Genomic DNA, 14693 nt, shown 5'->3' on the forward strand with positions numbered 1-14693 from the left:
GAAGCCAGCCTCTCTTGCCCATCTTCCTCAGTTTCAGAGGGTAGATATTTCAGGGTTGCTTTTTCCCCAGGTCTCCACGCCTTTGGGTTTTGTTTTTGCTTAACGATTGCCACCTGAGGTAGCCTCTCTTGCCCATCTTCCTCAGTTTCAGAGGGTGGATTTCTCCGTGTTGCTTTTTCCACAGGTCTCCACGCCCTTGTGTGTTTCTTTTGCTTCACTATTGCCACCTGAGATAGCCTCTGTTGCCCATCCTCGTCAGTTTCAGAGGGTAGATTTCTCAGTGCTGCTTTTTCCCCAGGTCTCCACGCCCTCGTGTGTTTCTTTTGCTTAAAGTTTGTCACCTGAAGCCAGCCTCTCTTGCCCATCTTCCTCAGTTTCAGAGGGTAGATATTTCAGCGTTGCTTTTTCCCCAGGTCTTCACACCTTAGTGTTTTGTTTTTGCTTAACGATTGCCACCTGGGCTAGCCTCTGTTTCCCATCTTCCTCAGTTTCAGAGGGTTGATATTTCAGGGTTGCTTTTTCCCCAGGTCTCCACGCCCTTGTGTGTTTCTTTTGCTTAACGATTGCCACCTGACCTAGCCTCTGTTGCCCATCCTCGTCAGTTTCAGAGGGTAGATTTCTCCGTGTTGCTTTTTCCCCAGGTCTCCACGCCCTTGTGTGTTTCTTTTGCTTAACGTTTGCCACCTGAAGCCAGCCTCTCTTGCCCATCTTCCTCAGTTTCAGAGGGTAGATATTTCAGGGTTGCTTTTTACCCAGGTCTCCACGCTTTTGGGTTTTGTTTTTGCTTAACGATTGCCACCTGAGGTAGCCTCTGTTGCCCATCTTCCTCAGTTTCAGAGGGTGGATTTCTCAGTGTTGCTTTTTACCCAGGTCTCCACGCCCTTGTGTGTTTCTTTTGCTTAAAGATTGCCACCTGAGCTAGCCTCTGTTGCCCATCTTCGTCCGTTTCAGAGGGTAGATTTCTCAGTGTTGCCTTTTCGCCAGCTCCCCACGCCCTTGTGTGTTTCTTTTGCTTAAAGATTGTCACCTGAGCTAGGCACTGTTGCCCTGCTTCCTCAGTTTCAGAGGGTACCTTTTTCAGGGTAGCTTTTTGACCGGGTCTCCTCGCCATTGTATTTTTCTATTTCACTTTTTTTGCATAAAGATTGCCACCTGAGCTAGCCTCTGTTGCCCATCTTCTTCGGTTTCAGAGGGTAGATTTCTCAGTGTTTCATGTTCGCCAGCTCTCCACGCCCTTGCGTCTTTTTTTTTTTTTTGCTTAAAGGTTGCAACCTGAGCTAGCTTCTTTTGCCCATGTTCGTCAGTTTCAGAGGGTGGATTTCTCCGTGTTGCTTTTTCCCCAGGTCTCCACGCCCTTGTGTGTTTCTTTTGCTTAACGATTGCCACCTGAGGTAGCCTCTGTTGCCCATCCTCGTCAGTTTCAGAGGGTAGATATATCAGGGTTGCTTTTTCCCCAGGTCTCCACGCCCTTGTGTGTTTCTTTTGCTTAAAGTTTGCCACCTGAAGCCAGCCTCTCTTGCCCATCTTCCTCAGTTTCAGAGGGTAGATATTTCAGGGTTGCTTTTTCCCCAGGTCTCCACGCCTTTGGGTCTTGCTTCTGCTTAACGATTGCCACCTGAGGTAGCCTCTGTTGCCCTTGTTCCTCAGTTTCAGAGGGTGGATTTCTCCGTGTTGCTTTTTCCCCAGGTCTCCACGCCCTTGTGTGTTTCTTTTGCTTAACGATTGCCACCTGAGGTAGCCTCTGTTGCCCATCCTCGTCAGTTTCAGAGGGTGGATTTCTCCCTGTTGCTTTTTCCCCAGGTCTCCACGCCCTTGTGTGTTTCTTTTGCTTAAAGTTTGCCACCTGAAGCCAGCCTCTCTTGCCCATCTTCCTCAGTTTCAGAGGGTAGATATTTCAGGGTTGCTTTTTCCCCAGGTCTCCACGCCTTTGGGTTTTGTTTTTGCTTAACGATTGCCACCTGAGGTAGCCTCTCTTGCCCATCTTCCTCAGTTTCAGAGGGTGGATTTCTCCGTGTTGCTTTTTCCACAGGTCTCCACGCCCTTGTGTGTTTCTTTTGCTTCACGATTGCCACCTGAGGTAGCCTCTGTTGCCCATCCTCGTCAGTTTCAGAGGGTAGATTTCTCAGTGCTGCTTTTTCCCCAGGTCTCCACGCCCTCGTGTGTTTCTTTTGCTTAAAGTTTGTCACCTGAAGCCAGCCTCTCTTGCCCATCTTCCTCAGTTTCAGAGGGTAGATATTTCAGCGTTGCTTTTTCCCCAGGTCTTCACACCTTAGTGTTTTGTTTTTGCTTAACGATTGCCACCTGGGCTAGCCTCTGTTTCCCATCTTCCTCAGTTTCAGAGGGTTGATATTTCAGGGTTGCTTTTTCCCCAGGTCTCCACGCCCTTGTGTGTTTCTTTTGCTTAACGATTGCCACCTGACCTAGCCTCTGTTGCCCATCCTCGTCAGTTTCAGAGGGTAGATTTCTCCGTGTTGCTTTTTCCCCAGGTCTCCACGCCCTTGTGTGTTTCTTTTGCTTAACGTTTGCCACCTGAAGCCAGCCTCTCTTGCCCATCTTCCTCAGTTTCAGAGGGTAGATATTTCAGGGTTGCTTTTTACCCAGGTCTCCACGCTTTTGGGTTTTGTTTTTGCTTAACGATTGCCACCTGAGGTAGCCTCTGTTGCCCATCTTCCTCAGTTTCAGAGGGTGGATTTCTCAGTGTTGCTTTTTACCCAGGTCTCCACGCCCTTGTGTGTTTCTTTTGCTTAAAGATTGCCACCTGAGCTAGCCTCTGTTGCCCATCTTCGTCCGTTTCAGAGGGTAGATTTCTCAGTGTTGCCTTTTCGCCAGCTCCCCACGCCCTTGTGTGTTTCTTTTGCTTAAAGATTGTCACCTGAGCTAGGCACTGTTGCCCTGCTTCCTCAGTTTCAGAGGGTACCTTTTTCAGGGTAGCTTTTTGACCGGGTCTCCTCGCCATTGTATTTTTCTATTTCACTTTTTTTGCATAAAGATTGCCACCTGAGCTAGCCTCTGTTGCCCATCTTCTTCGGTTTCAGAGGGTAGATTTCTCAGTGTTTCATGTTCGCCAGCTCTCCACGCCCTTGCGTCTTTTTTTTTTTTTTGCTTAAAGGTTGCAACCTGAGCTAGCTTCTTTTGCCCATGTTCGTCAGTTTCAGAGGGTGGATTTCTCCGTGTTGCTTTTTCCCCAGGTCTCCACGCCCTTGTGTGTTTCTTTTGCTTAACGATTGCCACCTGAGGTAGCCTCTGTTGCCCATCCTCGTCAGTTTCAGAGGGTAGATATATCAGGGTTGCTTTTTCCCCAGGTCTCCACGCCCTTGTGTGTTTCTTTTGCTTAAAGTTTGCCACCTGAAGCCAGCCTCTCTTGCCCATCTTCCTCAGTTTCAGAGGGTAGATATTTCAGGGTTGCTTTTTCCCCAGGTCTCCACGCCTTTGGGTCTTGCTTCTGCTTAACGATTGCCACCTGAGGTAGCCTCTGTTGCCCTTGTTCCTCAGTTTCAGAGGGTGGATTTCTCCGTGTTGCTTTTTCCCCAGGTCTCCACGCCCTTGTGTGTTTCTTTTGCTTAACGATTGCCACCTGAGGTAGCCTCTGTTGCCCATCCTCGTCAGTTTCAGAGGGTGGATTTCTCCCTGTTGCTTTTTCCCCAGGTCTCCACGCCCTTGTGTGTTTCTTTTGCTTAAAGTTTGCCACCTGAAGCCAGCCTCTCTTGCCCATCTTCCTCAGTTTCAGAGGGTAGATATTTCAGGGTTGCTTTTTCCCCAGGTCTCCACGCCTTTGGGTTTTGTTTTTGCTTAACGATTGCCACCTGAGGTAGCCTCTCTTGCCCATCTTCCTCAGTTTCAGAGGGTGGATTTCTCCGTGTTGCTTTTTCCACAGGTCTCCACGCCCTTGTGTGTTTCTTTTGCTTCACGATTGCCACCTGAGGTAGCCTCTGTTGCCCATCCTCGTCAGTTTCAGAGGGTAGATTTCTCAGTGCTGCTTTTTCCCCAGGTCTCCACGCCCTCGTGTGTTTCTTTTGCTTAAAGTTTGTCACCTGAAGCCAGCCTCTCTTGCCCATCTTCCTCAGTTTCAGAGGGTAGATATTTCAGCGTTGCTTTTTCCCCAGGTCTTCACACCTTAGTGTTTTGTTTTTGCTTAACGATTGCCACCTGGGCTAGCCTCTGTTTCCCATCTTCCTCAGTTTCAGAGGGTTGATATTTCAGGGTTGCTTTTTCCCCAGGTCTCCACGCCCTTGTGTGTTTCTTTTGCTTAACGATTGCCACCTGACCTAGCCTCTGTTGCCCATCCTCGTCAGTTTCAGAGGGTAGATTTCTCCGTGTTGCTTTTTCCCCAGGTCTCCACGCCCTTGTGTGTTTCTTTTGCTTAACGTTTGCCACCTGAAGCCAGCCTCTCTTGCCCATCTTCCTCAGTTTCAGAGGGTAGATATTTCAGGGTTGCTTTTTACCCAGGTCTCCACGCTTTTGGGTTTTGTTTTTGCTTAACGATTGCCACCTGAGGTAGCCTCTGTTGCCCATCTTCCTCAGTTTCAGAGGGTGGATTTCTCAGTGTTGCTTTTTACCCAGGTCTCCACGCCCTTGTGTGTTTCTTTTGCTTAAAGATTGCCACCTGAGCTAGCCTCTGTTGCCCATCTTCGTCCGTTTCAGAGGGTAGATTTCTCAGTGTTGCCTTTTCGCCAGCTCCCCACGCCCTTGTGTGTTTCTTTTGCTTAAAGATTGTCACCTGAGCTAGGCACTGTTGCCCTGCTTCCTCAGTTTCAGAGGGTACCTTTTTCAGGGTAGCTTTTTGACCGGGTCTCCTCGCCATTGTATTTTTCTATTTCACTTTTTTTGCATAAAGATTGCCACCTGAGCTAGCCTCTGTTGCCCATCTTCTTCGGTTTCAGAGGGTAGATTTCTCAGTGTTTCATGTTCGCCAGCTCTCCACGCCCTTGCGTCTTTTTTTTTTTTTTGCTTAAAGGTTGCAACCTGAGCTAGCTTCTTTTGCCCATGTTCGTCAGTTTCAGAGGGTGGATTTCTCCGTGTTGCTTTTTCCCCAGGTCTCCACGCCCTTGTGTGTTTCTTTTGCTTAACGATTGCCACCTGAGGTAGCCTCTGTTGCCCATCCTCGTCAGTTTCAGAGGGTAGATATATCAGGGTTGCTTTTTCCCCAGGTCTCCACGCCCTTGTGTGTTTCTTTTGCTTAAAGTTTGCCACCTGAAGCCAGCCTCTCTTGCCCATCTTCCTCAGTTTCAGAGGGTAGATATTTCAGGGTTGCTTTTTCCCCAGGTCTCCACGCCTTTGGGTCTTGCTTCTGCTTAACGATTGCCACCTGAGGTAGCCTCTGTTGCCCTTGTTCCTCAGTTTCAGAGGGTGGATTTCTCCGTGTTGCTTTTTCCCCAGGTCTCCACGCCCTTGTGTGTTTCTTTTGCTTAACGATTGCCACCTGAGGTAGCCTCTGTTGCCCATCCTCGTCAGTTTCAGAGGGTGGATTTCTCCCTGTTGCTTTTTCCCCAGGTCTCCACGCCCTTGTGTGTTTCTTTTGCTTAAAGTTTGCCACCTGAAGCCAGCCTCTCTTGCCCATCTTCCTCAGTTTCAGAGGGTAGATATTTCAGGGTTGCTTTTTCCCCAGGTCTCCACGCCTTTGGGTTTTGTTTTTGCTTAACGATTGCCACCTGAGGTAGCCTCTCTTGCCCATCTTCCTCAGTTTCAGAGGGTGGATTTCTCCGTGTTGCTTTTTCCACAGGTCTCCACGCCCTTGTGTGTTTCTTTTGCTTCACGATTGCCACCTGAGGTAGCCTCTGTTGCCCATCCTCGTCAGTTTCAGAGGGTAGATTTCTCAGTGCTGCTTTTTCCCCAGGTCTCCACGCCCTCGTGTGTTTCTTTTGCTTAAAGTTTGTCACCTGAAGCCAGCCTCTCTTGCCCATCTTCCTCAGTTTCAGAGGGTAGATATTTCAGCGTTGCTTTTTCCCCAGGTCTTCACACCTTAGTGTTTTGTTTTTGCTTAACGATTGCCACCTGGGCTAGCCTCTGTTTCCCATCTTCCTCAGTTTCAGAGGGTTGATATTTCAGGGTTGCTTTTTCCCCAGGTCTCCACGCCCTTGTGTGTTTCTTTTGCTTAACGATTGCCACCTGACCTAGCCTCTGTTGCCCATCCTCGTCAGTTTCAGAGGGTAGATTTCTCCGTGTTGCTTTTTCCCCAGGTCTCCACGCCCTTGTGTGTTTCTTTTGCTTAACGTTTGCCACCTGAAGCCAGCCTCTCTTGCCCATCTTCCTCAGTTTCAGAGGGTAGATATTTCAGGGTTGCTTTTTCCCCAGGTCTTCACACCTTAGTGTTTTGTTTTTGCTTAACGATTGCCACCTGGGCTAGCCTCTGTTTCCCATCTTCCTCAGTTTCAGAGGGTTGATATTTCAGGGTTGCTTTTTCCCCAGGTCTCCACGCCCTTGTGTGTTTCTTTTGCTTAACGATTGCCACCTGACCTAGCCTCTGTTGCCCATCCTCGTCAGTTTCAGAGGGTAGATTTCTCCGTGTTGCTTTTTCCCCAGGTCTCCACGCCCTTGTGTGTTTCTTTTGCTTAACGTTTGCCACCTGAAGCCAGCCTCTCTTGCCCATCTTCCTCAGTTTCAGAGGGTAGATATTTCAGGGTTGCTTTTTACCCAGGTCTCCACGCTTTTGGGTTTTGTTTTTGCTTAACGATTGCCACCTGAGGTAGCCTCTGTTGCCCATCTTCCTCAGTTTCAGAGGGTGGATTTCTCAGTGTTGCTTTTTACCCAGGTCTCCACGCCCTTGTGTGTTTCTTTTGCTTAAAGATTTCCACCTGAGCTAGCCTCTGTTGCCCATCTTCGTCCGTTTCAGAGGGTAGATTTCTCAGTGTTGCCTTTTCGCCAGCTCCCCACGCCCTTGTGTGTTTCTTTTGCTTAAAGATTGTCACCTGAGCTAGGCACTGTTGCCCTGCTTCCTCAGTTTCAGAGGGTACCTTTTTCAGGGTAGCTTTTTGACCGGGTCTCCTCGCCATTGTATTTTTCTATTTCACTTTTTTTGCATAAAGATTGCCACCTGAGCTAGCCTCTGTTGCCCATCTTCTTCGGTTTCAGAGGGTAGATTTCTCAGTGTTTCATGTTCGCCAGCTCTCCACGCCCTTGCGTCTTTTTTTTTTTTTTGCTTAAAGGTTGCAACCTGAGCTAGCTTCTTTTGCCCATGTTCGTCAGTTTCAGAGGGTGGATTTCTCCGTGTTGCTTTTTCCCCAGGTCTCCACGCCCTTGTGTGTTTCTTTTGCTTAACGATTGCCACCTGAGGTAGCCTCTGTTGCCCATCCTCGTCAGTTTCAGAGGGTAGATATATCAGGGTTGCTTTTTCCCCAGGTCTCCACGCCCTTGTGTGTTTCTTTTGCTTAAAGTTTGCCACCTGAAGCCAGCCTCTCTTGCCCATCTTCCTCAGTTTCAGAGGGTAGATATTTCAGGGTTGCTTTTTCCCCAGGTCTCCACGCCTTTGGGTCTTGCTTCTGCTTAACGATTGCCACCTGAGGTAGCCTCTGTTGCCCTTGTTCCTCAGTTTCAGAGGGTGGATTTCTCCGTGTTGCTTTTTCCCCAGGTCTCCACGCCCTTGTGTGTTTCTTTTGCTTAACGATTGCCACCTGAGGTAGCCTCTGTTGCCCATCCTCGTCAGTTTCAGAGGGTGGATTTCTCCCTGTTGCTTTTTCCCCAGGTCTCCACGCCCTTGTGTGTTTCTTTTGCTTAAAGTTTGCCACCTGAAGCCAGCCTCTCTTGCCCATCTTCCTCAGTTTCAGAGGGTAGATATTTCAGGGTTGCTTTTTCCCCAGGTCTCCACGCCTTTGGGTTTTGTTTTTGCTTAACGATTGCCACCTGAGGTAGCCTCTCTTGCCCATCTTCCTCAGTTTCAGAGGGTGGATTTCTCCGTGTTGCTTTTTCCACAGGTCTCCACGCCCTTGTGTGTTTCTTTTGCTTCACGATTGCCACCTGAGGTAGCCTCTGTTGCCCATCCTCGTCAGTTTCAGAGGGTAGATTTCTCAGTGCTGCTTTTTCCCCAGGTCTCCACGCCCTCGTGTGTTTCTTTTGCTTAAAGTTTGTCACCTGAAGCCAGCCTCTCTTGCCCATCTTCCTCAGTTTCAGAGGGTAGATATTTCAGCGTTGCTTTTTCCCCAGGTCTTCACACCTTAGTGTTTTGTTTTTGCTTAACGATTGCCACCTGGGCTAGCCTCTGTTTCCCATCTTCCTCAGTTTCAGAGGGTTGATATTTCAGGGTTGCTTTTTCCCCAGGTCTCCACGCCCTTGTGTGTTTCTTTTGCTTCACGATTGCCACCTGAGGTAGCCTCTGTTGCCCATCCTCGTCAGTTTCAGAGGGTAGATATATCAGGGTTGCTTTTTCCCCAGGTCTCCACGCCCTTGTGTGTTTCTTTTGCTTAAAGTTTGCCACCTGAAGCCAGCCTCTCTTGCCCATCTTCCTCAGTTTCAGAGGGTAGATATTTCAGGGTTGCTTTTTCCCCAGGTCTCCACGCCTTTGGGTCTTGCTTCTGCTTAACGATTGCCACCTGAGGTAGCCTCTGTTGCCCTTGTTCCTCAGTTTCAGAGGGTGGATTTCTCCGTGTTGCTTTTTCCCCAGGTCTCCACGCCCTTGTGTGTTTCTTTTGCTTAACGATTGCCACCTGAGGTAGCCTCTGTTGCCCATCCTCGTCAGTTTCAGAGGGTGGATTTCTCCCTGTTGCTTTTTCCCCAGGTCTCCACGCCCTTGTGTGTTTCTTTTGCTTAAAGTTTGCCACCTGAAGCCAGCCTCTCTTGCCCATCTTCCTCAGTTTCAGAGGGTAGATATTTCAGGGTTGCTTTTTCCCCAGGTCTCCACGCCTTTGGGTTTTGTTTTTGCTTAACGATTGCCACCTGAGGTAGCCTCTCTTGCCCATCTTCCTCAGTTTCAGAGGGTGGATTTCTCCGTGTTGCTTTTTCCACAGGTCTCCACGCCCTTGTGTGTTTCTTTTGCTTCACGATTGCCACCTGAGGTAGCCTCTGTTGCCCATCCTCGTCAGTTTCAGAGGGTAGATTTCTCAGTGCTGCTTTTTCCCCAGGTCTCCACGCCCTCGTGTGTTTCTTTTGCTTAAAGTTTGTCACCTGAAGCCAGCCTCTCTTGCCCATCTTCCTCAGTTTCAGAGGGTAGATATTTCAGCGTTGCTTTTTCCCCAGGTCTTCACACCTTAGTGTTTTGTTTTTGCTTAACGATTGCCACCTGGGCTAGCCTCTGTTTCCCATCTTCCTCAGTTTCAGAGGGTTGATATTTCAGGGTTGCTTTTTCCCCAGGTCTCCACGCCCTTGTGTGTTTCTTTTGCTTAACGATTGCCACCTGACCTAGCCTCTGTTGCCCATCCTCGTCAGTTTCAGAGGGTAGATTTCTCCGTGTTGCTTTTTCCCCAGGTCTCCACGCCCTTGTGTGTTTCTTTTGCTTAACGTTTGCCACCTGAAGCCAGCCTCTCTTGCCCATCTTCCTCAGTTTCAGAGGGTAGATATTTCAGGGTTGCTTTTTCCCCAGGTCTCCACGCCTTTGGGTTTTGTTTTTGCTTAACGATTGCCACCTGAGGTAGCCTCTCTTGCCCATCTTCCTCAGTTTCAGAGGGTGGATTTCTCCGTGTTGCTTTTTCCACAGGTCTCCACGCCCTTGTGTGTTTCTTTTGCTTCACGATTGCCACCTGAGGTAGCCTCTGTTGCCCATCCTCGTCAGTTTCAGAGGGTAGATTTCTCAGTGCTGCTTTTTCCCCAGGTCTCCACGCCCTCGTGTGTTTCTTTTGCTTAAAGTTTGTCACCTGAAGCCAGCCTCTCTTGCCCATCTTCCTCAGTTTCAGAGGGTAGATATTTCAGCGTTGCTTTTTCCCCAGGTCTTCACACCTTAGTGTTTTGTTTTTGCTTAACGATTGCCACCTGGGCTAGCCTCTGTTTCCCATCTTCCTCAGTTTCAGAGGGTTGATATTTCAGGGTTGCTTTTTCCCCAGGTCTCCACGCCCTTGTGTGTTTCTTTTGCTTAACGATTGCCACCTGACCTAGCCTCTGTTGCCCATCCTCGTCAGTTTCAGAGGGTAGATTTCTCCGTGTTGCTTTTTCCCCAGGTCTCCACGCCCTTGTGTGTTTCTTTTGCTTAACGTTTGCCACCTGAAGCCAGCCTCTCTTGCCCATCTTCCTCAGTTTCAGAGGGTAGATATTTCAGGGTTGCTTTTTACCCAGGTCTCCACGCTTTTGGGTTTTGTTTTTGCTTAACGATTGCCACCTGAGGTAGCCTCTGTTGCCCATCTTCCTCAGTTTCAGAGGGTGGATTTCTCAGTGTTGCTTTTTACCCAGGTCTCCACGCCCTTGTGTGTTTCTTTTGCTTAAAGATTGCCACCTGAGCTAGCCTCTGTTGCCCATCTTCGTCCGTTTCAGAGGGTAGATTTCTCAGTGTTGCCTTTTCGCCAGCTCCCCACGCCCTTGTGTGTTTCTTTTGCTTAAAGATTGTCACCTGAGCTAGGCACTGTTGCCCTGCTTCCTCAGTTTCAGAGGGTACCTTTTTCAGGGTAGCTTTTTGACCGGGTCTCCTCGCCATTGTATTTTTCTATTTCACTTTTTTTGCATAAAGATTGCCACCTGAGCTAGCCTCTGTTGCCCATCTTCTTCGGTTTCAGAGGGTAGATTTCTCAGTGTTTCATGTTCGCCAGCTCTCCACGCCCTTGCGTCTTTTTTTTTTTTTTGCTTAAAGGTTGCAACCTGAGCTAGCTTCTTTTGCCCATGTTCGTCAGTTTCAGAGGGTGGATTTCTCCGTGTTGCTTTTTCCCCAGGTCTCCACGCCCTTGTGTGTTTCTTTTGCTTAACGATTGCCACCTGAGGTAGCCTCTGTTGCCCATCCTCGTCAGTTTCAGAGGGTAGATATATCAGGGTTGCTTTTTCCCCAGGTCTCCACGCCCTTGTGTGTTTCTTTTGCTTAAAGTTTGCCACCTGAAGCCAGCCTCTCTTGCCCATCTTCCTCAGTTTCAGAGGGTAGATATTTCAGGGTTGCTTTTTCCCCAGGTCTCCACGCCTTTGGGTCTTGCTTCTGCTTAACGATTGCCACCTGAGGTAGCCTCTGTTGCCCTTGTTCCTCAGTTTCAGAGGGTGGATTTCTCCGTGTTGCTTTTTCCCCAGGTCTCCACGCCCTTGTGTGTTTCTTTTGCTTAACGATTGCCACCTGAGGTAGCCTCTGTTGCCCATCCTCGTCAGTTTCAGAGGGTGGATTTCTCCCTGTTGCTTTTTCCCCAGGTCTCCACGCCCTTGTGTGTTTCTTTTGCTTAAAGTTTGCCACCTGAAGCCAGCCTCTCTTGCCCATCTTCCTCAGTTTCAGAGGGTAGATATTTCAGGGTTGCTTTTTCCCCAGGTCTCCACGCCTTTGGGTTTTGTTTTTGCTTAACGATTGCCACCTGAGGTAGCCTCTCTTGCCCATCTTCCTCAGTTTCAGAGGGTGGATTTCTCCGTGTTGCTTTTTCCACAGGTCTCCACGCCCTTGTGTGTTTCTTTTGCTTCACGATTGCCACCTGAGGTAGCCTCTGTTGCCCATCCTCGTCAGTTTCAGAGGGTAGATTTCTCAGTGCTGCTTTTTCCCCAGGTCTCCACGCCCTCGTGTGTTTCTTTTGCTTAAAGTTTGTCACCTGAAGCCAGCCTCTCTTGCCCATCTTCCTCAGTTTCAGAGGGTAGATATTTCAGCGTTGCTTTTTCCCCAGGTCTTCACACCTTAGTGTTTTGTTTTTGCTTAACGATTGCCACCTGGGCTAGCCTCTGTTTCCCATCTTCCTCAGTTTCAGAGGGTTGATATTTCAGGGTTGCTTTTTCCCCAGGTCTCCACGCCCTTGTGTGTTTCTTTTGCTTAACGATTGCCACCTGACCTAGCCTCTGTTGCCCATCCTCGTCAGTTTCAGAGGGTAGATTTCTCCGTGTTGCTTTTTCCCCAGGTCTCCACGCCCTTGTGTGTTTCTTTTGCTTAACGTTTGCCACCTGAAGCCAGCCTCTCTTGCCCATCTTCCTCAGTTTCAGAGGGTAGATATTTCAGGGTTGCTTTTTACCCAGGTCTCCACGCTTTTGGGTTTTGTTTTTGCTTAACGATTGCCACCTGAGGTAGCCTCTGTTGCCCATCTTCCTCAGTTTCAGAGGGTGGATTTCTCAGTGTTGCTTTTTACCCAGGTCTCCACGCCCTTGTGTGTTTCTTTTGCTTAAAGATTGCCACCTGAGCTAGCCTCTGTTGCCCATCTTCGTCCGTTTCAGAGGGTAGATTTCTCAGTGTTGCCTTTTCGCCAGCTCCCCACGCCCTTGTGTGTTTCTTTTGCTTAAAGATTGTCACCTGAGCTAGGCACTGTTGCCCTGCTTCCTCAGTTTCAGAGGGTACCTTTTTCAGGGTAGCTTTTTGACCGGGTCTCCTCGCCATTGTATTTTTCTATTTCACTTTTTTTGCATAAAGATTGCCACCTGAGCTAGCCTCTGTTGCCCATCTTCTTCGGTTTCAGAGGGTAGATTTCTCAGTGTTTCATGTTCGCCAGCTCTCCACGCCCTTGCGTCTTTTTTTTTTTTTTGCTTAAAGGTTGCAACCTGAGCTAGCTTCTTTTGCCCATGTTCGTCAGTTTCAGAGGGTGGATTTCTCCGTGTTGCTTTTTCCCCAGGTCTCCACGCCCTTGTGTGTTTCTTTTGCTTAACGATTGCCACCTGAGGTAGCCTCTGTTGCCCATCCTCGTCAGTTTCAGAGGGTAGATATATCAGGGTTGCTTTTTCCCCAGGTCTCCACGCCCTTGTGTGTTTCTTTTGCTTAAAGTTTGCCACCTGAAGCCAGCCTCTCTTGCCCATCTTCCTCAGTTTCAGAGGGTAGATATTTCAGGGTTGCTTTTTCCCCAGGTCTCCACGCCTTTGGGTCTTGCTTCTGCTTAACGATTGCCACCTGAGGTAGCCTCTGTTGCCCTTGTTCCTCAGTTTCAGAGGGTGGATTTCTCCGTGTTGCTTTTTCCCCAGGTCTCCACGCCCTTGTGTGTTTCTTTTGCTTAACGATTGCCACCTGAGGTAGCCTCTGTTGCCCATCCTCGTCAGTTTCAGAGGGTAGATATATCAGGGTTGCTTTTTCCCCAGGTCTCCACGCCCTTGTGTGTTTCTTTTGCTTAAAGTTTGCCACCTGAAGCCAGCCTCTCTTGCCCATCTTCCTCAGTTTCAGAGGGTAGATATTTCAGGGTTGCTTTTTCCCCAGGTCTCCACGCCTTTGGGTTTTGTTTTTGCTTAACGATTGCCACCTGAGGTAGCCTCTCTTGCCCATCTTCCTCAGTTTCAGAGGGTGGATTTCTCCGTGTTGCTTTTTCCACAGGTCTCCACGCCCTTGTGTGTTTCTTTTGCTTAACGATTGCCACCTGACCTAGCCTCTGTTGCCCATCCTCGTCAGTTTCAGAGGGTAGATTTCTCCGTGTTGCTTTTTCCCCAGGTCTCCACGCCCTTGTGTGTTTCTTTTGCTTAACGTTTGCCACCTGAAGCCAGCCTCTCTTGCCCATCTTCCTCAGTTTCAGAGGGTAGATATTTCAGGGTTGCTTTTTACCCAGGTCTCCACGCTTTTGGGTTTTGTTTTTGCTTAACGATTGCCACCTGAGGTAGCCTCTGTTGCCCATCTTCCTCAGTTTCAGAGGGTGGATTTCTCAGTGTTGCTTTTTACCCAGGTCTCCACGCCCTTGTGTGTTTCTTTTGCTTAAAGATTGCCACCTGAGCTAGCCTCTGTTGCCCATCTTTGTCCGTTTCAGAGGGTAGATTTCTCAGTGTTGCCTTTTCGCCAGCTCCCCACGCCCTTGTGTGTTTCTTTTGCTTAAAGATTGTCACCTGAGCTAGGCACTGTTGCCCTGCTTCCTCAGTTTCAGAGGGTACCTTTTTCAGGGTAGCTTTTTGACCGGGTCTCCTCGCCATTGTATTTTTCTATTTCACTTTTTTTGCATAAAGATTGCCACCTGAGCTAGCCTCTGTTGCCCATCTTCTTCGGTTTCAGAGGGTAGATTTCTCAGTGTTTCATGTTCGCCAGCTCTCCACGCCCTTGCGTCTTTTTTTTTTTTTTGCTTAAAGGTTGCAACCTGAGCTAGCTTCTTTTGCCCATGTTCGTCAGTTTCAGAGGGTGGATTTCTCCGTGTTGCTTTTTCCCCAGGTCTCCACGCCCTTGTGTGTTTCTTTTGCTTAACGATTGCCACCTGAGGTAGCCTCTGTTGCCCATCCTCGTCAGTTTCAGAGGGTAGATATATCAGGGTTGCTTTTTCCCCAGGTCTCCACGCCCTTGTGTGTTTCTTTTGCTTAAAGTTTGCCACCTGAAGCCAGCCTCTCTTGCCCATCTTCCTCAGTTTCAGAGGGTAGATATTTCAGGGTTGCTTTTTCCCCAGGTCTCCACGCCTTTGGGTCTTGCTTCTGCTTAACGATTGCCACCTGAGGTAGCCTCTGTTGCCCTTGTTCCTCAGTTTCAGAGGGTGGATTTCTCCGTGTTGCTTTTTCCCCAGGTCTCCACGCCCTTGTGTGTTTCTTTTGCTTAACGATTGCCACCTGAGGTAGCCTCTGTTGCCCATCCTCGTCAGTTTCAGAGGGTGGATTTCTCCCTGTTGCTTTTTCCCCAGGTCTCCACGCCCTTGTGTGTTTCTTTTGCTTAAAGTTTGCCACCTGAAGCCAGCCTCTCTTGCCCATCTTCCTCAGTTTCAGAGGGTAGATATTTCAGGGTTGCTTTT

This window comes from Equus asinus, chromosome 10, assembly GCF_041296235.1.
Source record: "Equus asinus isolate D_3611 breed Donkey chromosome 10, EquAss-T2T_v2, whole genome shotgun sequence".
NCBI lineage: Eukaryota > Metazoa > Chordata > Mammalia > Perissodactyla > Equidae > Equus > Equus asinus.